Source organism: Bos grunniens, chromosome 15 (genome assembly GCF_055505025.1).
Source record: "Bos grunniens cultivar Pamir isolate PY7600 chromosome 15, Bosgru_T2T1.0, whole genome shotgun sequence".
NCBI classification, from domain to species: Eukaryota; Metazoa; Chordata; class Mammalia; order Artiodactyla; family Bovidae; genus Bos; species Bos grunniens.
In genome coordinates this window covers 60,970,884-60,995,194 of record NC_141179.1, presented here as the reverse complement: position 1 = coordinate 60,995,194, position 24,311 = coordinate 60,970,884, and the positions used below count along the sequence as shown (strand labels likewise).

The window sequence follows — 24,311 nt, the reverse complement described above, 5'->3', positions numbered from 1 at the left end:
ATTTTACATGTTGAAATGATAATTATGTTTGATATATTGAATTAAGTAAAATATATATTAATTTTACCTGTTTCGTTTTACTATTTTTGTGGTTACTAGAAAGTTTTTAATTATATATGAGGCTCATGTTATATTTCTATCAGTCACCACCATTCTAAATTTTTAAATAATAGCAATTATCTGATCCTTAATATTTGATAGAACTATCCTTTTTTCTTTTTATTTAATTGAACTATAGTTGATTTACTAGGACTAGAGTTTCTTTTAATATCTACATATCTTATCCAATGGATGAAATAAATGTTTAACCAAGAAAAAAAAAAAAAGAAGGTAGGAGGAGAAGAGGACAGCAGAGGATGAGATGGTTGGATGGCATCACCAACTCAACAGACATGAGTTTGAGAAAGCTCTGGGAGTTGGTGATGGACAGGGAAGCCTGGCGTGCTGCAGTCCATGGGGTCGCAGAGTCAAACATGACTGGGTGACTGAACTGAGTGACTGAGAGCCTGAACCAATTACTAGAAAAATGTCTGATATTGATATAATAGAAGAAAAAGATAATGCCATTATCAGACATAAGTTGAATATCCTTTGAGTTATACATATCCTGGGGATAAAATTGAATCACATTCACAATTTTTGTCATTGTTTTTAAAAACTTATTTTTTTAACTGGAGTAAAATTGCTTTAAAATATGATGTTGGTTTCGGCAGTACAACACAAATCAACCAAAATTATACATGTATCATCTCCCTTTTGAGCCTTCCTTCTGTCTGCCCACCCCAAGCCTCTAGGTCAGAATGCCAGACTGGGCTTCCTGTGTTATACAATAGCTTCTCACCAGCTATCCTACACATGGTAGTGTATATATGGGGTTTGCCTGGTGGCTCAGCAGTAAAGAATCTGCCTGCAATACAGGAGTTGCAGGAGTTGTGGGTTCAATCCCTGGGTCAGGAAACCCCTGAAGGAGGGCATGGCAGCCCACTCCAGTGTTCTTACCTGGAGAATCCCATGGACAGAGGAGCCTGGTGGGCTATAGTCCATAGGGTCTCGAAGAGTCGGACACGACTGAAGCAGCTTGGCCTGCACACACGCAGTGTGTATATGTCAGTGCTACTTTCACTGCTCACCCCACTCTCTCCTTCCCCCTACTGTGCCCACAAGTCCATTCTCTACATCTCCATTCCTTCCCTGCAAACGGCTTCATCAATACCCTTTTTCTAGATTCCATGTATGTGCATTAATATACTATATTTGTTTTTCTCTTTCTGACTTAAAACTGCACTCTGTATAACAGGCTCTAGGTTCATCCACCTCACTAAAACTGACTCACATTTGTTTCTTTTTTATGGCTGAGAAATGAGCTTCCCAGATGGCTCTATTGGTAAAGAACCCGCCTATCAATGCAGGAGACATGAGAGGTGCAGGTTCGATCCCTGGGTCAGAGAGATCCCCTGGATGAAGCATGACAACCCTGGGCATGGCAACCCACTCCAGTATTCTTGCCTGGAGAATCCCTTGGACAGAGGAGCTTGGTGGGCTACGGTTCAGAAGGTCACAGAGTCAGACATGACTGAAGCAACTTAGCACACTCGCACACCTGGCTGAGTAATATTCCATTGTGTGTGTGTACCACACTTCTTTGCCCATCCATCTGTTGATGGACATCTGGATTGCTTCCCACATTCAGAATTTTCAAGTGTGCTCAATAGACAACCCAGCAGCCATCGTGAACTCTCTTGTATATGCTGATCACTTTATTTCAGACACAGACATTTCTTAAGGCCTCATTTTATGGGCATATCCTTGAATTAGACCTTTTTGGAAGCCACTTCTCTTCACATCCATTCTCTGCTTATTTCAAGAGAGCTTGTAAAGCAATTTAACTTCAAAGTCACATGAGTTTCACTACAGTTAAGAATTGGGGAAAATGATCAGTGAATATGTGCTTAAATTGCTTTATTATTTTAAAACCTGTTGTAACTGATAGATAAGACCCAGTCTCTCAATTGCCAACCAATCTGACAAATTGTAGTAATAAAACACAGGCAGTATGAAGGGTCTTCCAAGGAGATATGCACAGCTACTAGGAAGATTTATGGTTGATCGTTTTAAAATACAGATGAACTATTTATAACAGTGAAAGATTCTGAGTGGAAAGATAAAAGTCTTGCTAAAATAAAATGCTAGTGTTTCTTTAGATCAGAATGAAAACAAGACAAATTACTAGATGAGTATACATTTGAGATGGCTCACATTAGGGCAAAACTGCCGTTTTTACAAATAACTTGGCCACATTTAACTTTGTTAGTCTTGCCAGTCATGTGGAGTAACTTGGAGAAATACTTCAAATTGTACCCAGAATTAGAGTAATTAAGAGCATAAAGTCCTGAGGAACATTACATGAGTTTAGTCCACTTACTGAATCCTGCCATTTATGAGTTGTGTGAGCTTGAGTTGTGTGATCTGTCTGTAAATCAGGATCCTCCTTGGAAAACCAAGAAAAATCATAGCACTACCTCATAGGGTTCTTATAATTTTAATTGATGGGCACATAAAAGATGAGATTATAGTATGCCTTGTGTACAGTAACTCCTCTATAAATTATAAGAATATTATTAAACATGCAGATAATGGTGGCAGTTTTTAGTCATAGAAATAATGATCATAATTTTTGTTCTGCACATTATCTTTGAAGAACAAAGCCTCAAGAAATAGTTGTTCAGCATCCACCTTGAGTTAGGTATTGTTTCCACTGGTTTTAATTCACTGAGACAGATCAGTGAACAAAACTGACAATGTTCTCTGCCTTTATAGTATTTTTTTCTAGTGTGGGTGGAGATGGTCAATAAATAACACACTAATAAAAGAAGTACACTGAGGAATTGTTTTAGTGTGAAGAATTCTATGGGGAAAAATGAATATAGAGAAAACAAGAGGAATTGAAAATTCTCGGGAGTGCAATTCTAAGTAGAGTCATGTATCATTTGGGGTGTAATTCTGCACGCGCACACACACACACACACACTCCTTAAAAATTCCTTAATGTCTTAAATCTTTATCAGAAGAGAGAGAGACAAAGAAAGACACAAATATGGCATATGTGTATATATATATATATGTGTGTGTGTGTATATGTGTGGGGGTGTGTGTGTGTAAATATAGAGAGACAGAGACAGAGAGATAAAGTAACAGAGGGAGAGAGAGAGCCAGAGAGAGAGCCAGAGAAACAAACAAACAAACAAACAAACAACAACAACAAAAATATATATATATATTAAGAAATTGGCTCATTTGTTTGTGGGAGCTGACAAGAAATAAAATCTGTAGGGCAGATCAGCAGGCAAGAAGCTTAGGTAGGATCTCTTATAAATCTTGAGCCAGAACTCTTTCTTCTCATGGGAACCTCAGTTTTTGCTCTTATGGCCATCAGCTATGATCCTATTCTTATTGTTAAAAGTAACCTCTTAACAACTGATTATAAATGTTAATTACATTTACAACATGCCTCCACAGAAACATCTAGACTGGGCACTATAGCCTAGTCAAGTTGACATTTATAATAATCATCAAAGTAGTCATGGCAGGTCTTATGAAAAAAGTGATGTTAAACCAATATTTGAAGGATATAGAGGAGTTACTCACATGAATATCTACAAGGAAGAACTTTTCAGGATAGGGAATCTTCAGTGCAAAGCCCTTAACTGTGGAGTGTGACTGGAATGTCTGAGGAACATCAAGGGGACAGTGTGGCTGGAGTGGAGTGAAATAGTGGGAGCATAACCAAGTATATAGTCAAAGAATAAAGATAAAGACTGATGTAAGGCCTTGTAGACTATTCTAATGAAGAGGAATATGAAATGAAAGAAGAATAACTAGAGAGTCCAGGAATATAGCACTAAATTTGTAGGATATAGTAATATAAATATTTACCAAGTCTTGGATGTTACAGCTCTGAAGGCCAAGGAAAGACAAAATGCTGCAGCGGAAATAGGGAATAAATGTGATTCTCTGAGAAGCCAAATGATACAGTTATGCCTCCCAAAGCAGGGAGTACAGGTCCCTGGAGGCAAGTGCTGAATGTGTCTTGCTCACCATGTATCCTCTTTACTAGCACCTAGTAAAGTGCATGGTATTATGTGTCATTAAGATTTTTAAAATGAAAGGTACCTCTACTTACAGCCAGTGTCTTATAGATTGCGCCTCAGTTTGGGAAGCTATTACTACTAGCCTGTAGGCAAAGTGATGCTCTCCTGACCATAATCCAGTCTTCTCATTGTTTTCCTGTTCCCAGTGTTGTCTCATTTCTGCTTCATTCTTGATCCTTTTATTCGCCTGCCATTCACAGTCTCTGGCACAGGATTGAGAATGAAACTCACCCCTTGTTACTGATGACTCTGATGCTGGCATCTATTTTTCTGGGCTTTAAAAATTCTGAGTTGTAAAGTATTAGTGGATAATCTGAGAGAGTATTTTTATCAGATGAATGAATGCTTATCATAGTCTTTGATTTATAGGAGATTTATGAATAATGGAAACAAGCAAAGGCAGAGAGCCCCGATCAGTTAGGTATCTCCATTTTGAAATAATGGAAACCTAGAGGAAATGTGATTGAAATAGATGGACTCACAAACGGGCAAAATAGGAGCGGGATGAACATAAATTCATCCAGTTCTTAAATACTATACTTGAAGTTTTCAACCAACCCAAGAGAATAATTTACACCATAATAATTGACAACATTTAGAGCATAGGAAATGCAAATTAAAATATAGATAGGTTCAAGAATGGATAGATTTAATTCTTAGAGCACAAAGTCATAATGTTATTGGGAAGCATATTTTTAAAGGAACACTATATAGCTTAGATCTTATAATGTTATATAACCTGTCCTTAAACTGGGGATGTTTAACACCATGTTCTTGGATAAAAAGCATGCTTATATACTGATACTTAAGTTGATAATAAAATTTAAGATATTAATGCTTCATAGCACAACATTTACAAATAATAATGAAATAAATAATATTCTATACTGTGTATTTCACATAATCAGTTAATTCTCAATAAATTATTTAATTGATTTTGTTAGTTTTTTCTATTTGCAGCCTACCTATTATTGAAATTCAACAATAATCTGACAGAATCAGACTGCAAATAAATGCTTGATTATTATCAGATTTGACAAAGAAGTCACTAATGACATTGATAAATGACTGTAGACCCAATATGAATATTGATTGATGTTTTCATTTACTTTAAGGAATAAGATGAAAGTGAAACAATGAAAATGCTGATTGCAAGTCTATTCATTCTTCAATCATGCAAGTGATTTCTTTGCTAAATGAATAAAAGTTTTTGAATACCAGAAGAATATTTTCTTGTTTTTTGGGGGAAATTCATAACATAACAGCTAGAAACATGATCCACTTTAAATTTAATCTTCATTTATTAACATTTTTCATCACTTTGTGTCTAGACAACAAAGAAACAATACATCAACCTTTACTTCATAGCGTTTGATGGTTTCTGTGGTTTTAATTCTCCCAGAACAGCCAATTTCAAGCTACCAATGTAATGTCATGGAACTGGGAAAAGATGCACAGAATCTACTATTATATAGTATGTCTTTATAGAGTTAGAATAGATGTAAATAGCCTCAAGAGCATAATTACCAGTAAAGTATGGCAAAAATAATCAGGAAATGATGAGTTTTGAGTATTTATGATCTTTGTTTCTAATATTTTTAATTGTGAGTTTATGTAACGTAACTTTTTTATAGTGGCTGTGTTTCAAAACTAGTTGACAAAATTCCTGAGCATTTAGTTTTAGGCTCTTGCTGGTCAATACAAGCAGTTCCAGACCACCACTAGATATGGCCACCGGCAAGAAAATCCATCCTTCCCATACACTGTGTTTTGATAGGTATCTTAAACACAGAGCCCGGACTCATTGGAAAAAAAAAAATTGATCGTATGTGCCATTATTTACATTCTTCTGTAAAGAAATCAATTGATTCTTGTCTCCTAGGCCCTGCTATATTTATAGATTATCTTCTTTAAATGGACAAAAATTATGCAATTCTTTTTCCCCCATATTTTCAGCCAAAATAGTTAGGGAGAAATAACCATACACATTAAAGTTTGTTTTTTTCAAAATATTTTTTTTCCAATTTACAGGATTAAGGTATTTCATAACAGAGTAAATAAAAGCACAGCATAAGAAAATATCATAAAGCCTGATTTTGTCAATCCTCTTTACCTCCCTTTAACGTGCATATCATTTTCTTCTCAGAAACCAGTTCAGGATTGCAAGTACTGGCTTGAATACAGTTTGCTTTGCTTTCTTTTGGCTTTCCTAAACTGTCTTGCAAATTTATCTGTAGTTTACCACCCATTTTAGTTCTATTTATAGTTCTTAGTACCTTACCCCCAATTTTCAAAAATTATTTCTATCAGACACTAAAAGATCTATAGTAAGCCCTTGAAACATCAGAAACCCTCACTGTAGTTAGTTTTCTGATGAAGTAACTATTTTTGGAGCATATGGTTCTAAAAATCTGTTTTGGGATATTTCCAGCCATTTGAACATGAACCTAAATTCTTGTCCAATATACTGCTTAAAAGTCATTTTATTCCTGAGAAAGAAGTACCAGAGTTAACCATGTAATTTTCAGAGCAGCACTATTCTCTACTGGAATAGATGTCTTTATTCCTGAAGGTGTTATTGATTCAATTACAAGTGATTTTGCTGTTCTGAGGCCTCAAGTTTTCCAACAATTCACTTCTGGCAAAATTTTATTCTACGTGTCCGTGTGACTAAGTACATGCGTCAGTGATGTTGAAGTAATGGTACATTAATCACATCCCAAGTAATGAGTTTGTTGGGCAGAGAAACAAACTGGAAGCATAGATTTTTGTGTTTGATCAGAAAGAGTGTTAACAGATGACATCTTGCAGGCTAATCATTTACAAGCATGCCTGTTTTCTTTGGCTGCTTTCCACACTAAGAACTTATGATATTCTAGTTTAGACCTCTGAATAAACACCATATAGGAAACTGGATAAACTGGACAATAAATGCATCTGGTTCCCCAAATAAACATTCTTTATATTTTCCCAAAGCAATGTTTGAAGTGGGTCATTCTGAGGCACATATGTATTTTAGGCTCATATTAATGGTAAATGGTATTGACATAATGAAGATGAGGCAGGCATTCATTGGACCCAGAAAATGGATATATGATTCCAGAAATTTCAGTGATGTATGAAATCTTTGACTACCATGTGACTAATTGTGATTCTACATGAATTTTGTATGTAACTAGTTTTATGACAATGAGGTTGTGGATAAGAAAATCTTTTGATTGTAAGTTTCTTAAAAGAAACTAATGAAAACTCTGAAATGATTATAATAACTGCCTCTGCCTCTTCTCCAGGGTCTTTCACATGTAGATCGTGTGATGAGATGATAGTGAGACTGCTGTGTGGGGTGTCCAAGAGGTGTCCTTACAGGTAGTAGACACTTTGTCTGTCCTTTGTCCCTTCCTCCTGCTGCCTGAAATTGAAATCCCCAGGCCTCACAGCTTTCTAGAAAAATGAAATAGCCAGGAGAATCGGAACTAAATACTGTAGAGCAGGGTCCCCAACCTCCAGGATCTAATGCTTGATGATTTGAAGTGGAGCTGATGTAATAATAATAGAAATAAAGTGCACAGTAAGTGTAATGCACTTGAATCATCCTGAAACCACCCCGTTTCCCAGTCCCTAGAAGAACTGTCTTTCAGGAAACCATTCCTTGGTGCCAAAAAGGTTGGGGACTGCTGCTATAGAGTAATGAACGAGAAAGAGCTCCCTGATACAATGGAGCCACCACATCACCCGTGGATTTATTTCACTGGGTCTTTGTTTCTCAGAGCTGAATATACTGTAATTAGTACACATGCATTTGCATTAGTCTATTTAATCCATACAAACAAGGAGGTACTATTATTAACATCAGCATTTTACAAATGAGTAAAGAGTTGCAGAGACAAATGAAGTAACCTGCCTAAAGTCAGATATCTCAGCACAGAGCTAAGTCAGGATTTGAGCCCAGACAAACCTTTTCTAGAGCTTCTTACCTGCAGCTCTTTATGAAAACAAACAAGAAAACTTGACTTAATCTATCTGATAAAAGCAGTGAGCATCTACCATATGAATAAATATGAAGTGGCAGGTACAATACTTCATGATTTTAATGGAACTTTACAAAGCATCATCTAGTTACCTCATCTTCTAGATGCCAGTGAGAGAAACAGCCTCAGTGATGCTGAAGATTTGGAAAGACTTTAATGCTGTGCAAAGTGCTAGGGCTGGTCCTGACAATATGATAATAAGAGAAAGAATTGTTTTTGTCAAAATAATTCAAATGCTGTGGTTTGTAAAGGGCCATAGGGGAAATACGAAATTATTTGTCATAGATGCTCACAGTACTCTTATTCCTGAAAATTCTTAATAGAATGGCTTGATTTTTAGAGCATAAAAATTGGTAATGAGATGATTGATAGCTGAATGAAAGCATTTGGTCAGAGTGCTTAGCTATTTGATACCAGTTAGAAGAGGTGAGATGCTACATTTCTGGATGAAAATATATTATTTATCTCAAATATATCCCTGGCCCTAGTCAGACTGATTGATTCTTTTTTTTCTTTTTTAATTACTGTTCTGCACCTATGGTTATTCCCTTTCTAAATCATGTCCAGTTGAACTCATTTCTCCAGATCACACAGACCCCAGTTTCATTCCTGCTTTTTCCAAAAGGGCTTTTCCTGATTAACCTGGTCCAGCATGATCTCTGTCCTCTGCAGAATCTAAAAATGCTCTATTTATTTTGCTTTGCACAGGTATTATATTGCTTAGAGATCCTTGCAATGGATTCCTGGCATGTCTTTTCAAATGCACAGAGTTCTGTGACTGTGCATTACATCTTCTGTGAGTGTCCAAATGTTAGTTATCTAGGGCTCCTCTGTTTTTCACAGATCTGGCGGTGGTGGTTGGTGGTTTAGTCACTCAGTTGTCTCTGACTTTTGTGACCCCATGAACTATTGCCCTCCAGACTCCTCTGTCCTTGGAATTTTCCAGGCAACGATACTGGACTGAGTTGCCATTTCCTTCTCCAGGGGTTCTTCCTGACCCAGAAATTGAACTCAGGTCTCTTATGTCTCCTTCGTTGCAGGCAGATTCCTTACCGACTGAGCTGCCAGGGAAACCCAGAGATCTAAACATGATCAATTTCAATCCTGGCTAATGCCATGCCTGAGAAATCTGATTTTCTCAGGATTGCTACTCCTTTTTATGGACATTTTCTCTCATCTCTTCTCTACCTCTCATCTTTACATACACATATGCTTATCCCTTATCCTTTTCTCCAGTTTCCACAAGATGTATAGTCATGCTACAGATTTTGTGAATTAGTAATGTGAACTGAAGATGCAGGGGTGGGGTGAGGAATGGGAGGCACCTCCTCAAGCAACACTCAGTTAGCTACCATCTTGCCAGCTTGCTTACATCTCTCACTCTCTTATCCTCATCTCCTCCTTCCCAGATTATCCTCTCTAGCTCTAACTTTTCCCCTGTCTTATGTGTAGAAAGTCAGCTATTCTCAGCTTCTGAGTAAAACTTGCAAACCTAAACCCATAAAAGTGCAGCAGAACAAGGCAACTTTGAGTTACTAGAATCTATGTTCTTTAAGAAATACTTGGTAAGATAAAAAGGCTTTTTTTCTATTTTACTTGTAGGCTTACCAACTTGTATAAGCTGCAGATTAGCTCAGTACCAAGGGATGTATTAGGCCCTGGAAATGCAAAAATGTAAGAGAATATCCTTGACTTCAAAGAACTCCCAGTCTAGGGAAGAGACTGACATAAACAGATTGTATTAATATAATACAGTGAGAATAAATTTAATAAATTAAATGAAGTGATGGAGGTCTAATAGTGTGATATATGAGCCAGTTTGAAGTTTAAAGTAAGTTTCCATCTATGAATACAGAACAGAGCTTGAAGCAAAAAGAGTTACCTAAGCAAATGGAGGTTGAGAGTGGGGCATGAAGGGCATCCTAGGCAGTTGGAAGTTAATTCACAAAAACATGGGGATCTGATGAAACCTGAGATATATGTAGACACTACCACAAATTCAGAATTTTAGGATTGCAAGTGTAAGGAGAATGCTAGGAGATAAACTTGGATTTAGATGATGGAATACAGGTATATGGGCTTCCTTGGTGGCTCAGATGGTTAGGAATCTGCCTGCAACAAAAGAGATCAAGGTTTGATCCCTGGGTGAGATAGATCCCATGGAGAAGGGAATGGCTACCCAGTCCAGTGTTCATGCCTGGAGAATTCCATGGGCAGAGGAGCCTGGCGGGCTATAGTCCATGAGGTCACAAAGAGTCATATACAACTGAGCGATTTTCACTTTTTTTGTGTGTGCAACTATACTATCTCATGTGAAGGAGCTCAAACTTTATCTTGAAGGCAAAGGTAAACTGAAAATGACTTTTAAGAATATGTATGCGGGTCCTGATCATATATGCCCTTTAGATAAAGATGGATTGAAGGGAGGCAATATAAGGCAAGGATAATGACAATCATTAAGATGAGAAGTGATAAGTACTCAACTTAGGGAAGTAAACATAAGCACACTCACTAAATACAAGTGAAGATGCTACACTATGTGATTCCAGGAGAACAACTGTTTACAATGTGGATGGTGACACAGTTGCAGGACAGTTGGAGTGAAAAGATAGATTGAGGCAGTATTTGGGGTAAAAGTCAGCAGTCCTTGATATTTGTGCAAGGAGGGAGAATTTTAGGGAGACTATGAGGCTTCTGGGAGCTCCCCTAGGGGGTCAGATAGTAAAGACTCTGCCTGGAGTGCGGGAGCCCTAAGTTCAATCTCTGGGCCAGGAAGATCCCCTGGAGAAAGAAATGGCAACCCACTCCAGTATTCTTGCCTTGGGAATTCCATGGACAGGAACCTGGTGGGCTACGGTCCATGGGATCAAAAGAGTCAGACATGAATGAATGAATAACATTTTCACTTTCACAAGGTTTCTGACATGCTACTGCTGCTGCTAAGTTGCTTCAGTCGTGTCTGACTCTGTGCGACCCCATAAACGGCAGCCCACCAGGCTCCCCTGTCCCTGGGATTCTCCAGGCAAGAATATTGCAGTGGGTTGCATTTTGCAAGAATGCAAAAATCTAAAGATTATATTTCAAAGTATTCTCATGGAAGAAAATGACAACCACTCTGCCTTCTACTCTTGTAAACTGGACTATATATAAGAGCAAAAACGTGGCTTTGACCAAGAGTCCGTGAAATACAGTGAAATGACTCAACAAAAGTGAATAATTGGTATGTTGTTGCACTTCTAAACATGTTTCTGTTATTTGGATAATGTAAGAAAAGGTGGAGGAACCAGAGATCAAATTGCCAATGTCTGCTGGATCATTGAAAAAGCAAGAGAGTTTCAGAAAAACATCTACTTCTGCTTTATTGACTATGCCAAAGCCTTTGATACAGATCACAACAAACTGGAAAATTCCTAAAGAGATGGGAATACCAGACCACCTGACCTGCCTCCTGAGAAATCTCTATGCAGGTCAGGAAGCAACAGTTAGAACTGGACATGGAACAACAGACTGGTTCCAAATAGGGAAAGGAGTATGTCAAGGCTATATATTGTCACCCTGCTTATTTAACTTATATGCAGAGTACATCATGAGAAACGTGGGGCTGGAAGAAGCACAAGCTGGAATCAAGATTGCAGGGAGAAATATCAATAACCTCAGATATGCAGATGTTACCACCCTTATGGCATAAAGCAAAGAAGAACTAAAGAGCCTCTTGATGAAAGTGAAAGAGGAGAGTGAAAAAGTTGGCTTACAACTCAACATTCAGAAAACAAAGATCATGGCATCTGATCCCATCACTTCATGGCAAATAGATGGGGAAACAATGGAAACAATGACAGACTTTATTTTTGGGGCTCCAGAATCACTGCATATGGTGACTGCAGCCATGAAATTAAAAGACGTTTGCTCCTTGGAAGAAAAGCTATGACCAACCTAGACAGCGTATTCAAAAGCAGAGACATTACTTTGCCAACAAAGGTCTATGTAGTCAAAGCTATGGTTTTTCCAGTAGTCATGTATGGATGTGAGAGTTAGACTATAAAGAAAGCTGAGTGCAAAGAATTGATGCTTTTGAACTGTGGTGTTGGAGAATACTTTTCAGAGTCCCTTGGACTGCAAGGAGATCCAACCAGTCAATCCTAAAGGAAATAAGTCCTGAATATTCATTGGAAGGACTGATGCTGAAGCTGAAACTCCAATACTTTGGCCACCTTATGTGAAGAGCTGACTCATTTGAAAAGACCCTGATTCTGAGAAATATTGAAGGCAGGAGGAGAAGGGGATAGCAGAGGATGAGATGGTTGGATGGCATCACCAACTCAATGGACATGAGTTTGAGTAAACTCCGGGAGTTGAAGATGGACAGGGAGGCCTGGTGTGCTTCAGTCCATGGGCTGGCAAAGAGTCGGACACAAACTGAGAGACTAAACTGATCTGAGCTGAATAATATAATAGTTTCTAAATACCTTGATAACACACCAACATAGATAACATATATTTGAACTTCCACAAATATTGTACACTAATTTTTAAAAATGATTTTATAATTATTATTAATATTCTATGTAAAATACAAAGCATGTATGTAAGATAAAATTTTGAAACACTGACATTTTAAAAAGGTAGAAAAAGCAGTTCCAGTCTTTCTTCCATACTGTAATGGATTGTTTTGTCTTCACTTTGGAGAGTGCTGCCTCAATCTATACGACCTACTCACATTGATATGACATCATCCACAGTGATTCTGGTGTTTCCCTGGTGGCTTAGTTGGTAAAAAAAAATATCTGCCTACAATGCAGGAGACCTGGGTTTGATCCCTGGGTTGAGAAGAGCCCCTGGAGAAGGAAATTGCTACCCACTTCAGTATTCTTGCCTGGAGAATCCCATGGACAGAGGAGTCTGCCAGGATACAGTCCATGGGTTTGCAAAGATTCAGATACACCGTTACTTTTCACAGTGAATCTAGAGTTTCTTTGCTGTTTGAGTCTAGCCAGAAACTAGGTTTACACCACATTCTCTCTCTCTTTCTTTCTACTTGAATATTCCTTATATGGGAGGTCAAAGTAGCTGGGCCATTTTAACCAGCATTCTTCTAGTACTTGGGAAACTATAAAACTGACCCAAATAACAAAAGTGGTGGCAGTTGTTTTTGACACGACCAATATAATTCTATGACATGCTACTGTCAGAACTCCTGTTCTGAGTTCCCTTTCACAACTGTGCTTGAAAGGCTGGAAAGCTGCTGGTTGAAAATCAAGGCTTAGCAGAAGAGGGCAGGCTCATTTGAGGTCCGACAGTTTGCCAAGACCTTCACAAGCTGAGACCATATTGTTGCTGATGAATATGATATTCCTGTTGCAATATGTTCCCTTTTAGTTTGAAGGCATAGCTCTCCTCTAGTTTGCATGACACAGTGACTGGGATCATTATTTTTGAGTTCAGTTTTGATAAACAACTCACAACATCTGGAGGGGAAGCAGAAAAAATAGGATGTGTGTACTCTCAGTCGTGTCCGACTCTTTGGGACCCCATGGCCTGTAGCCTGCCAGGCTTCTCCATCCATGGAATTTTCCAGGCAAAAATACTGGAGTGGCTTGCCATTTCCTATTGCAAAAAATAGCATGAAGAAGACAAAATTCTTTGGCGTCTGGGCAGGTATTAGCAGGACCAGCACAGTTGAATATAAATCTGTATAGGGATCACAGAGGAACACAGTGGCTGGATAGATCATGGTGTTATTAACAGAGGTTCAGTGGAGGAGGACCATATTAGGAAAGGTGAGGGGAGGGCAGTAGGGCTGAGGTGGAGAGAGTAGACAGCTGTTGAGTGCAAATGAGGGGTAATTTGTCAACTGTTTAGAGTCACAAGGAAAGTCAGAGATTGAACAGAATATGAAGCACTTGGGTCATTGCTTCCAGCTTGAGTATTCACATTCCCCCATTCCTGCAATGAATCTCTATTTACTTTGAAGGCAGTCTGCTTGTTTGGGGACTGAACTTGAAGAAACCTGACAGAGGGAAGGCTACTTGCAATTAACTTCTTATTACAGTTAAGATAATTGGAGTTGTCTCTAGAGAAAGGCATGTCCGTTGCAGAAAGCTGTTAAATTTAATTTTTCCCCTTCTGTCCATATAGCCTATACTACATTTTTTTTTTTTTTTACTTTATTACTCAGATGATAGATGATAAGTAGGGAATGACTTAGCAGTGTATATCTTTTGAAGTTGAAACACCAGCATTTCTTACTAGACTGGCTTCATCTTTCCAGCCAGAATGAATCAAAGATGTTATCTTAAAGCATTTTAAAATTTGCCATGAAATGACAAAAGCTAGGGACTTCAAAACAAAGGTTGGTTATTTTTCTTAAGCTTGTGATTCTGGGGTGGAAGAAAATGCTATTTAAAAAATTGAAGTTGCATAACATCTTGCATTTTCTGGTGCTAGTTAAGCACGTAATAAATCATCTTCATTTTTTTTTCCCATTACAATTTCTGTTTTAAGTAAGTGAATAAAGATGATCATAGAAATTGAGTTTCTGAATGCTACTAAATATGTCACAGGCCAGTAATGAATGGATTTCATTTCTAGTCTTTGTTAAAGAAGCAGATGTGATTCTTGAGATTAGGTGAGAGCTATTGTCTCTGTTGGTTTGAGCCCTAGGCTGAAAATGAAAAGCCACTGGTTTCGGTTCTGGCTTTGAAACCGACTAGACCATAATCTTCACCATTTTGTTCAGCCTGCTAAAGACTCAGTGTTCTCTGATGTGCAGTGCCCAACCCTTCCTTCCTAACTCACTGTGGCAACACAAGAAATAACAACAGTGGGAAAAAATCCCCAGTAACTACCACTAACATTTATTGAACAGTCCTTAAGTGTAGCCATCATGTTACATACTTTTCTTAGCATAGTAAATATAAAAAAGTTAAGTTCATGGCTGATAATGCTACTAAAAAGAAGTAAAAAAAAAATTTTTTTTAGAAAGAGAAACTCTCTTTTCTGTTTTGTTTGTTTGTTTTGTTTCAGATACTATTATCCTTAAGTAAATATTTTGATTTGTTAATGTGCGTAGGTTCTCAGGCATGGCTGAATCTTTGTGACCCCACAGAATGTAGCCCGCCAGACTCCTCTGTCCGCAGGATTCTGCAGGCAAGAATACTGGAGAGGGTTGCCATTTCCTTCTCTAGGAGATCTTCCCAACCCAGTGGCTGAACCTGCCTCTCCTGTGTCTCCCGCATTGGCTAATGGATTCTTCACCAATGAGCCACCCGGGAAGCCCAACAATGATTTACCCAAATCTTTATTGAGCACAGACTATACCCAGAGCATGACTGGTCACTGTGTAGGCTATTAAGTTGGATCTTAACTCAGCACTGTCTTCAGTGAGCTTCCAGTCTAAGAGAGAAGGCAGAATACTGGAGCATGGCTGATGGTGAGTTCTAGATTTAGGCTGCCTGGGTTTTAAGGCTTCTACCGCCACCCTTTTGCAAGATATTCTAATTGTTATTCCTCAGTTTCTTCATCTGTAAAATGGTACAATAATAGTTTCTAACTCACAGAGTTATTGTGAGAGTTAAATAAGACAATTTAATTAAAGTGCTTATCCAGTGTGTTTGTCAGCACTCTTGACATAGGATAAATACTCAATTGGTATTACTGTTATGGGAGAAAAGTTATATATAAAATAATTATATTATTAGATAAAATAGGACAAATGGTTAGTGGATTATAAATGGACAGATGCATTATAAATAAAACTCAGAAAATAAAATATTTTCACTAGGAAGAATTAGAAATGAGGACTTCTAATTCTAATTAAAATTAGAAATGAGGATGTTTACATTTGTGCTAGACCTGAAACATAAGTATGATTTACACCTGTGAAGATGAAAGAAGCAAGGCAGGTAAGGGAAGAGTTTAACTAAAATCACAGAGGGAGGAAAGTCCAGAGCCACAGACAGGAAATAGTGATTGATTCAGTTTGGTTATAATACATAATGATGGAGAAGAAGAAGTTCAGACTAAATTGGAAAGGAAGGTGGATCCATTAATATAGAAACTCTTGAAAGTGAATCCATGGAAGGAGTCTGAACTTTGGTTTGTCAGAAATGGGAGTCATGGAAGTTTTTCAAGGAGTGAAGTGAAGTGAATACAGCCACTGTTTAAGGTTAACCTGGGTAATGATAAATGGAGCCAATCTTGGAAGAAGACAGAAAGCGTGAAGTTAATCACTTTAGAAGATTTTTCAATTGGGCCTAAGGGAAAACAGTAAGACAGTAGAGGTGACTAGATGCAACTGATTTATTTTTATTTGTAGATGTATTTATTTAGCTTTATTTTCCCCTAACACATAGAGGCCTCTTTGGCCACAGTGAGGGAAACACTAAATACTTCACAGCTTAACTTCAAAAGTATGTTCCCAGAAAGAAGCTGACTCAGCCCTCAATTTCAGCTCAGAAATTATTGCAAAAGTTTCTTACGGGCTCATCTTGGGCCAGAAAGTGTTCTTTGCCCAATAAACTCTGTGAAAGTTTTGAAGGCCATATATAAGAATGTTTGAATTATAGCCTGTGGAGTAGGATTTCTTAGATTTTGTGTGCCATGCAGCTATTTGGTAGTCTATTGAAGCCTACAGATTACTTCTCAGAATGATATTTTAAAAGTGACATAAAATTAGGATTTCAAAGAAGTCACTTAGATTGAACCAAAACTGTGGTATTATAATATACATTGCTTCTTTGTTGCTGTTTTTGTAGTCCCTAAGATGTGTTCAACTCTCTGAGATCCCATGGACTGTAGCCCATCGGACTCCTCTGTCTGTGGGATTTCCCAGGCAAGAATATTGGAATGGGTTACCATTTCCTCCTCCAGCGGATCTTCCCAACCCAAGGATTGAACCAGCATGTCCCACCTTGGCAGATGGAATCTTTACTGCTGAACCACCAGGGAAGCCATTTTGCTTCTTTACTAGTGCACCAAATGATAACATTTAGTGGCAGGCCTAACAGCTAACATAATTACAAAATGGTGATGGCAATAAATAATATTTTGAGATGTTTTGCAACTGTGAAGTGATATGAAAATATCTGTACTTTCTATTAGTGACAAAGTTGGAGGTATTGCTAATGCTATAGTGTTTTGCCTACATTCATACATAAAGGATGTGCCAAAGCAAAGGGCTTGTTAAAAATAAAGATGTCATTTTTTTTCTGATCCATATTTATAGACACACAGAATTGTATCTACAGCCAACTTATAGCAGCATGAGGAACCTTGCTACAGATGATGGGAATCTGTCAAAAGATTGTAATCAAGGGAATGATAAGATTTTAGAAACACTATAGTTAAGACCATAAAATTTGGCATCAGAAAAATGTGGACTTGAATTCTAGTTCTGTAGCTCTGCTATCATTGTGGATTGACTGAACTGGTATCTTAACTGTTTAAGGATTTTTTTTTTTTTAACTAAACTCTAAGAGTCATTGTAAGGATTAGATATAAAAAGAGATAATGCATGTCAAGTGAGTAGTGAGGGTTGGCAAGGAATTTTTAAAGTAAAAATGATCATTGTGAGTATTGCTACCCCCCCTTTTTTTTTTACCTTTTATACTCTGGATATTGACATACTTTGATATATATTGTAGGAAAAAACCTTTGGCTATCTTCTTAGAAAGAGTGTTAGACTATTGCACATTAAACCTTTCTTGGAAGGAGATGGGGGAGAATGATATTTCCTTTTCCTGTTAGTTTGGGGTTACAGGCATAAATTCATGACATCTTGGAAAGAGTGACTTCTCATATGGATGGCAGATGGGGCTGTCATGTTTCTTAAAATACCAACAGCATAACCAGGAAAGGCTCTATTCTAAGTTTGGGATGTAAGCTCAATCTCTTGGGTATGGCAAGCTGTGCCTTCCATCCTCCTGAAATGATTCTGCTTGCTAAAATAACACTGAAGTCGCTAAAATTTTAGTTGGTTTTGCATTCAACACCTGGCTCTTGCTTGAATTGTTTATACTCATGGGTTTAATTTTAGATTTAAGCTTCATATTTTTCCTACTACTCTAGATATTCTTGATTTTCTAACTGGATTTGAGATGTTTATAATTTACCAGCAGATTATGTAGTTTTAGACCTTATTGTAAATATACAAAACACAGCAGCAGCCCATTAGTGTTAACTGGCTGATTTGCTTTCTGTCTGTTTTGCCAGGACACAAATCTGTAGTTGCTTTACCAGTTCCTTTTATATTCAACCTCTTGTTCATTGACAAAGCCAATAGAGATAAGGTAATGAAGTGAAGTGGTGCTGATTTTGTTTAGTTGGCTTTTTCTTGCCGGTTTTTGTTTTTATTCTATCTGCTTGGAAGACATTGTAAATATATTTTATTTCAAACAAGGCTGGTTAGTCAGATTACAAAGACTCCTTATAATTCTGTAGAATTCCCTATAAGTTTTTAGCAAAGTCACTCACTTCTCAGGAATCTCAGCTTCTTTTCTGGCTTTTTGGAATTTCTGTGAGTAATGGTAAGTGCTAAATGTAACATGTTGTACAAACTGTCTGGGGTCCTTTCCCATCTGAACATTCTTCCTTCCTTCTTGCCCTTCTAGGCTGAGATCAGGCATGGCCTTCTTCATCATTGCTTCACTGTAGGTGAGTTTCTTTCTTCCGTTGTCCAAAAAGACATCTAAATCATTTTCTGTAGTGGGACCCCTGAATCAGTATATCAACCTGACATCTTCTCCTATCAGCTTCTTCAATTCTGTATTTATATCACTGTTATCACACTTACTACAAATAGTGTCATTATCTTCACCAGACGGAACTGTTTGAAAGAAACTTTTCATTCACTCAATCAACCAATTTGTAAAAAAAAAAAAATCATGTTTACTGAGCACTTGTCCTGTATCAGGTAATACAAGGCATAGAGTATATTATGAGTGAATAAGTACAAGGTTCGTGCTCTCACAAGATTTAGAACTTTCATTCTATGAAAGTGAAAGTCACTCAGTCGTGTCCGACTTTTTGTGACCCTGTGGACTCTTCATGCTGCAGGCCATGGGGTTGCAAAGTCAGACATGACTGAGTGACTGAATGGAACTGAACTGATGGACTATATGGTCCATGGAAATCTCCAGGCCAGAATACTGGAGTGAGTAGCCTTTCCCTTCTCCAGCGGATCTTCCTGACCCAGGCATTGAATCAGGGTCTCCTGCATTGCAGGCGGATTCTTTACCAGCTGAGTTATCAGGGAAGCCCCCAACATTTTCCACAAAGTTGATATATAGGAAATACTCAGGAAGAGTTGTCAGAATAAATAACATAAAACTAAAATTTTGGTTTATAAACCTGTTAAATAAATGACTGAATTTACCAATATCTAGTTATAATAAATAGAAACTCTCCTGAGAATATTCTAAAGTAGAATGCAGGTGGTGTTTTGAGAAACGTATCTTCTTTCTCAGGCCAGACAAGATTTAATTTTGGAGAAAGCCATTGCATTACCGATGAATTTTGAGGGAGCAGTACATCATTTCTAAAGCTTTCCAGTGCTGACCTAAGAAAAAGCTGCCTGAAGGTATTTCAGGCCTCTGAAACTTTCATTTCTAATGATTGTATTCAGATGGGTGCTCATCAACATGCAGTGACATCTTGCTGTAATGGAATGCATTTCCTCTGCCTGAATAGATTTCAGTGCTCCATTCATTTGATAGTCTGATTCACAAAAAAATCCAATCTGCACCAACTCTCTCCTGTTTCATTATCTTTGAAATAACAACCTGTAAGCAAAGATAACACAGAATGGATATTACTAACAGGACATTGTATACTGGGTGCACCAAATGTCTGGTATGGCAAGGAGATTGTTTATTTTATTAGGGTGGAAATGAGGAGAGGAGAAGAACTTTTAGTATATATTTAAATGAGGCAAGAGTCATGCAATTCACATGGCATAGCACAGAAACTGGTAGCTGGGGAGAGAAAAGGAAAGTGGAGCAAAGAGTAAGGAATAGGATCATGGATAAGAAAGGGAAACTGTTTAAAATGTAGACACAGACATTCTTTTCTTTTCCCTTTTAACTTTTTCTTTTATATTGCAGTACAGCAGATTAACAATGTTTTGATAGTTTCAGGTAGACAGCTTCAGATGGATCAGATCAGATCAGATCAGGCGCTCAGTCGTCTCCGACTCTCTGCAACCCCATGAATCGCAGCACACCAGGCCTCACTGTCCATCACCTACTCCTGGAGTTCACTCAGACTCATGTCCATCGAGTCAGTGATGCCATCCAGCCATCTCATCCTCTGTTGTCCCCTTCTCCTCTTGCCTCCAATCCCTCCCAGCATCAGAGTCTTTTCCAATGAGTCAACTCTTCCCATGAGGTGGCCAAAGTACTGGGGTTTCAGCTTTAGCATCATTCCTTCCAAAGAAATCCCAGGGCTGATCTCCTTCAGAATGGACTGGTTGGATGTCCTTGCAGTCCAAGGGACTCTCAAGAGTCTTCTCCAACACCACAGTTCAAAAGCATCAATTCTTCGGCACTCAGCCTTCTTCACAGTCTAACTCTCACATCCATACATGACCACAGGAAAAACCATAGCCTTGACTAGACGAACCTTTGTTGGCAAAGTAATGTCTCTGCTTTTGAATATGCTATCTAGGTTGGTCATAACTTTCCTTCCAAGGAGTAAGCGTCTTTTAATTTTGTGGCTGCAGTCACCATCTGCAGTGATTTTGGAGCCCAGAAAAATAAAGTCTGACACTGTTTCCACTGTTTCCCCATCTATTTCCCATGAAGTGATTGGACCGGATGCCATGATCTTCGTTTTCTGAATGTTGAGCTTTAAGCCAACTTTTTCACTCTCCACTTTCACTTTCATCAAGAGGCTTTTGAGTCCTCTTCACTTTCTGCCATAAGAGTGGTGTCATCTGCATATCTGAGGTTATTGATATTTCTCCCAGCAATCTTGATTCCAGCTTGTGTTTCTTCCAGTCCAGCGTTTCTCATGATGTACACTGCATATAAGTTAAATAAATAGGGTGACAATATACAGCCTTGACAAAATCCTTTTCCTATTTGGAACCAGTCTGTTGTTCCGTGTCCAGTTCTAACTGTTGCTTCCTGACCTGCATACAAATTTCTCAAGAGACAGATCAGGTGGTCTGGTATTCCCATCTCTTTCAGAATTTTCCACAGTTTATTGTGATCCACACAGTCAAAGGCTTTGGCATAGTCAATAAAGCAGAAATAGATGCCTTTCTGGAACTCTCTTGCTTTTTCCATGATCCAGTGGATGTTGGCAATTTGATCTCTGGTTCCTCTGCCTTTTCTAAAACCAGCTTGAACATCAGGAAGTTCATGGTTCACATATTGCTGAAGCCTGGCTTGGAGAATTTTGAGCATTACTTTACTAGTGTGTGAGATGAGTGCAATTGTGTGGTAGTTTAAGCATACTTTGGCATTGCCTTTCTTTGGGATTGGAATGAAAACTGAGCTTTTCCAGTCCTGTGGCCACCGCTGAGTTTTCCAAATTTGCTGGCATATTGAGTGTAGCACTTTCACAGCATCATCTTTCAGGATTTGGAATAGCTCAACTGGAATTCCATCACCTCCACTAGCTTTGTTCATAGTGATACTTTCTAAGGCCCACTTGACTTCACATTCCAGGATATCTGGCTCTAGGTCAGTGATCACACCATTGTGATTATCTGGGTCGTGAAGATCTTTTTTGTACAGTTCTTCTGTGTATTCTTGCCATCTCTTCTTAATATCTTCTGCTTCTGTTAGGTCCATACCATTTCTGTCCTTTATCGAGCCCATCTTTGCATGAATGTTCCTTTGGTATCTCTGATTTTCTTGAAGAGATCCCTAGTCTTTCCCATTCTGTTATTTTCCTCTATTTCTTTGCATTGATCACTGAAGAAGGCTTTCTTATCTCTTCTTGCTATTCTTTGGAACTCTGCATTCAGATGTTTATATCTTTCCTTTTCTCCTTTGCTTTTCGCTTCTCTTCTTTTCACAGCTATTTGTAAGGCCTCCCCAGACAGCCATTTTGCTTTTCTGCATTTCTTTTCCATGGGGATGGTCTTGATCCCTGACTCCTGTACAGTGTCACAAACCTCAGTCCATAGTTCATCAGGCACTCTATCTATGAGATCTAGGCCCTTAAATCTATTTCTCACTTCCACTGTATAATCATAAGGGATTTGATTTAGGTCATACCTGAATGGCCTAGTGGTTTTTCCTACTTTCTTTAATTTAAGTCTGAATTTGGCAATAAGGAGTTCATGGTCTAAGCCACAGTCAGCTCCTGGTCTTGTTTTTGCTGACTGTATAGAGCTTCTCCATCTTTGGCTGCAAAGAATATAATCAGTCTGATTTATGTGTTGACCATCTGGTGATGTCCATGTATGGAGTCTTCTCTTGTGTTGTTGGAAGAGGGTGTTATGACCAGTGCATTTTCTTGGCAAAACTCTATTAGCCTTTGCCCTGCTTCATTCCGTATTCCAAGGCCAAATTTGCCTGTTACTCCAGGTGTTTCTTGACTTCCTACTTTTGCATTCCAGTCCCCTATAATGAAAAGGACATCTTTTTTGTGTGTTAGTTCTAAAAGGTCTTGTATAGTTTCAATACACACATACATACATACATGTATCCAATCTCCCCCAAACTCCTCTCCCACCCAGGCTGCCACGTGACATTGAGCAGCATTCTCTTTGCTATACAGTAGGTCTTTGTTGGTTATCCATTTTAAATATAGCCATGTGTACATGTCATCTCAAGCTCCCTAACTATCCCTCCCCAACCATTCTTTCCCCCTGGCAACCATAAGTTTGCCCTCTAAATTTGTGAGTCTGATTCTGTTTTGTAAATAAGTTCCTTAGTATCATTTGTTTTTCAATTCTGCATGTAAGGAATGTCACACAGTATTTCTCCTTCTCTGTCTGATTACTTCATTCAGCGTGACAATCTTATGTCCATTCATGTTGCTGCAAATGGCATTATTTCATTCTTTTTAATGGCTGAGTATTATTCCATTATGGGCTTCCTTGAGGGCTCAGTGGTAAAGAATCTGCCTGCCAATGAGGAGGCATGGGTTTGATCCCTCATCTGGGAAGATCATCTGGAGAAGAAAAAGGCAGCACACTCTGGTATTCTTGCCTGGAAATCTCCATTGGCAGTGGAGTGCTGCAGTCCATGGGGTCGCAAGGAGTTGAACACGATTTGGTGACTGAACAACAAATATCCTGTTGTACATATGTTCCATATCCTATTTATCCATTAAGATAAGAAAAGGAAGTTGTCTGAACATAAACACTGACATTTTGAATTAAAATGGATCTACTGAGTAAGATGGTTTTGCATTCCTATGATCAGTTAAGGCAACTGCCTAAGAAATCTGCATTTAATAGAAAGGCCGGTCACTGACTCTGAGTGATATTAGGCAAATAACTTGATATCTCTGGAAATTAGCTTCCTCACCTACCACCCAAGGGCATAGGGAAAGTAGTTTCTAAGGTCCTTTTGTTATTCATGAGTCTCAGGTTTTTTAGAGCACTCAAAGGCAAAAAAACTTCCTTTGGCTACAGCTCCTGCATGCTCAGTGTCACTTCAGTCAGACACTTCCAGTGTCTGACTCTTTGTGACCCCATGGATTGTAGACTGCCAGGCTTAGCTCCTCTGTCCATGGGATTCTCCAGGCAAGCATATTGGAATGGGTGGCCATGCCCTCCTCCAGGGTATTTTCCCAACCCAGGAATTGAACCCTTGTCTCTAATGTCTCCTGCATTGGCAAGCGGTTTCTTTATCACCAGCGCCATCTGGAAAGCCCCCCTTTAACTACTGCTGCTGCTACAGCTAAGTCGCTTCAGTCGTGTCCGACTCTGTGCGACCCCAGAGACGGCAGCCCACCAGGCTCCCCCGTCCCTGGGATTCTCCAGGCAAGAACACTGGAGTGGGTTGCCATTTCCTTCTCCAATGCATGAAAGGGAAAAGTGAAAGTGAAGTTGCTCAGTCATGTCCAACTCCTAGGCGACCCCATGGACTGCAGTCTTCCAGGCTCCTCCATCCATTGGATTTTCCAGGCAAGAGTACTGGAATGGGATGCCATTGCCTTCTCCCTTTAACTACTAAGT

The 24,311-nt window shown here is 38.6% G+C and overlaps 1 protein-coding gene across 2 annotated transcripts in view; it reads left to right on the top strand.

The window, feature by feature from the left end:
- Positions 1-24,311, top strand: part of KCNA4 (potassium voltage-gated channel subfamily A member 4) — a 318,801-nt gene that overhangs the window by 275,191 nt on the left and 19,299 nt on the right. The window contains exons 5-6 of one of the 2 annotated variants that reach the window (XM_086338599.1): positions 7,439-7,514; positions 18,784-18,826. The gene's annotated coding sequence lies outside the window, so the exon portion shown is untranslated. The remainder of the gene's footprint in view (positions 1-7,438; positions 7,515-18,783; positions 18,827-24,311) is intronic. The other variant, XM_086338600.1, reaches the window with a different exon arrangement.